This window comes from Myotis yumanensis, unplaced genomic scaffold, assembly GCF_028538775.1.
Source record: "Myotis yumanensis isolate MYYU_CA2020_CCGP unplaced genomic scaffold, mMyoYum1.0.hap1 SCAF_1, whole genome shotgun sequence".
Lineage (NCBI taxonomy): Eukaryota > Metazoa > Chordata > Mammalia > Chiroptera > Vespertilionidae > Myotis > Myotis yumanensis.
Window position 1 is genome coordinate 187,967,566 of NW_027223752.1, and position 3,442 is coordinate 187,971,007.

The following is a 3,442-nucleotide window of genomic DNA, read 5'->3' on the forward strand; positions in this document are numbered from 1 at the left end:
GGGCCGGTCAGGGGGAGGGACAATGGGAGGTTGGCTGGCCAGGGAGAGGGACCACGGGAGGTTGGCCCGCTGCAGGAGGTTGGCTGTGGGAGCGCACTAACCACCAAGGGGCAGCTCTTGCATTGAGCGTCTGCCCCCTGGTGGTCAGTGAGCATCATAGCTACTGGCCAGTTGTCTGGTTGTAGTGGTTGCTTAGGCTTTTATATATATAGATTGCAGTTGTCTTTCAATCTTAGAAGCACAGCTCAAAACTATAAGGTAATGCTATTCTTTCCTGCTTGTTTGGTTATTGTCTGTATTCCTCACTGAAAGGTAATGTCCCTGGGATCAGGGGCTTTGATTCTATTGGTTACTACTCCAGTGCCAGGGCTTAGAAGACTGTTGGCATATAGTAGGTGCTTAAGAAGTACTTGTTTTCATTTTTCCAGACATGTCACAGAATGTGACAATTTCAGATGCAGGCCTTCAGGTGCTAGGAGTTGCATGCTGTCTCTCATCAGGGATAACTCAAAGAATGCTCACAGACTAGTCCCAAACCCAAGAGTGGGAGGTCCCTGTAAAGTATGCTAAAGGTGTTTGACAACAGTTAGAGAATTAATTATGACATGCTAAAGGTGCACAACTGAAGAAGGGCCCAGAGTAGTTAGAAAACTTACTCAAGTAAATTACAGGGGGTAGAACATCAGAGAATCTTCTAAGACTTTGCATTATAACTATGGCATAGGTTTAAATACCTATTAAAACAAACAAAATGCAGTTTTCCCCAATAATTGTGGTAGTTTAAATTAACAAATAAAACAAACTGCTAAGTTACAAAGAAAGTATTAAGAAAATCCCCAAAGTAAGAACTGTAAAGGTATGGTTTTTTGGCAACAAAGCAATAAATTAAGAAATCATGTTCACAGGCATAGATAAAAGTAATTAGGGTTACATTGAAATTAAAAAAATAAAAATGTTGGGCTAAAGGCAAATGCAAATCTACAAGTATGGAGTATTGACAAAAATTTTAAAATGAGAACAATAATTATAAAAATTTGTTGACTGTGGCCAAAACTGTTCTCAAAAGGAAAGATTTTTGGGCTAAGTGGTTTTATTATTTTTTTAAAAGCAGAAATAAAAGTAAATGATTAATCATATCCCAAGGAGTTTTGGAAAAAAAACAATAAAACATACCTAAAGAGGCATGAAGATGGATATGATGATGAACAAAAATAGAAATAAAATTAATAACAAAACACAATCATAATCAATTAAAAAATAAAATGCTAGGCCCTTTAAAACCAAATATCTTTTAAATATAATTAAGAGAAGTACAATATTTAAAATAAGAATTAGTCATTTGATATCCCAAAAATTATAGAGTAGAAAATTTCAATGAAGTAGATTACTTTTCAGAGAAAAATTTAACATTCACAATTGCCTCAAGAAAAAGAAAACATGGATTCTCTCATAAAAAAATAATAAAAATTCTTTTCTGAAAATTTTTAAGCCATGTGGTTTTACTATGAGTGTTATGTCAAATTTTAAATAAAAGATGATGCAAATTCTATATAAAAACGTGTCTGGAATATAGAAAAAGCTAACTTAACTTTTATTTTTAAAAATCTGTTAAATATGATATATATACTAGAGGCCTGGTGCACAAAATTCATGCACAGGGGCAGGGGTGTGTGTCTCTCAGCCCAGCCTGCACCCTCTCCAATCTGAGATCCTTTTCACAATCCAGGACTGCTGGCTCCCAACTACTCACCTGCCTGCCTGCCTGCCTGATTGCCTCTAACCACTTCTGCCTGCCAGCCTGATCACCCCCCTAACCACTCCCCTGCCAGCCTGATTGATGTCTAACTGCTCCGCTGCTGGCCTGGTCCCCCCTAACTGCCCTCCCCTGTAGGCCTGGTCCCCCCAAATGCCCTCCCCTGCTGGCCTGGTTCCCCCCAACTGCCCTCCCCTGCAGTCCTGGTGGCCGCAACTTCCCTCTGCTGGCCTGGTCACCCCCAACTGCCATCCCCTGCAGGCCATCTTGTGTCCACATGGGGGCAGCCATTTGTGTGTTGGAGTTATGGTCAATTTGCATATTACCTCTTTATTAGGTAGGATATATAATTAAGAGAATGAAAAGAAAAGCTGCAGACCAGGAAAAAGTATATGCTAAACATGTATCAGATAAAGAACTAATGTCCGAAATTTACAAAGCACTCTTAGAACTCAACACTAAGAAAATAGTCCAATTAAAATGTGAGCAAAATATGTGAATAGATATCTCATGAAAAATATATATAGATGGAAAATAAGTATATGAAAATATGCTCAACATGTCATTAGGAAATTATATATTAAAATAATACCACTACATATCTACTTGAATGGCTAAAATCCAAAACACTGACAACAGCAAATACTGCAAGGATATAGAGTAAAAGAAACTGTCATTCAATGCTGGTGGTACAGACACTTTGGAAGGCAGTTTGGCAGTGTTTTACAAAGCTAAATACAATCTTGCTATACGATCCAGCAATTACACTCCTAGGTAATTACCCAAATGAGTTGAAAACCTATGTCCACACAAAAACTTACACACAGATATTTATAGCACTTTTACACTATAGATGTCAAAGATGGGTGAACTGATAAACGGTGGTGCATCTGTACAATTATAAACTGTGGTGAATCTGTACAAATAAAGAAATGAGCTACCAAGTCATGAATAGACATGGAGGAAACTTAAATGCATTTTGCTAAGTGAAAGAAGCCAATCTGAAAGGCTGTATGATTTCAACTATTTGACATTCTGGAAAAGGGAAAACTATAGCAACAGTAAAAATAAAAAATAAGTGGTTGCTAGAGGTTAAAGGTTGAGAGGGAGGATGAGTAGGTGGGACACAGGCTATTTAGGGTGTGATATTTAGCTGTTTGCTTTGATAATGTCATGGTGGACACAAAACAGTATGCATTTGGCAAACCCCATAGAACTGAACAACACAAAGAGTGATCCCTAATGTAAACAATGGACTTTAGTTAATAACTTTTCAATACTGGTGCATCAATTGTAGCACATGTAGCACACTAATGCAAGATGTTAAGAACAGTGGAAACTGTGTGAAAAGAAGAGGTATATGAATCTGCTTAATTTTTCTGTAAACCTATAAATTATCCAAGAAAATAACATTGAATAACTTAAAATATTATACAATTCAATATCCAGTGTTCAGAAATAAAGTTTTAGTTACAAAGAGGAATAAAAACTATATACAAAGGAAGTACTGTCATACATATAGTGGCAAAAACCTCAAATAATATATGAGTAAACCAATTAGGACAGTTTATTAAAGAAATCATCCAAGAAGCATTTTAAGCTGAAAGGCATTTCAAAATTTATACACATAGAGTATTACATAACTTCATTTTATTTATAATAATAATTTCAAGTGATAGCAGTTTTCCT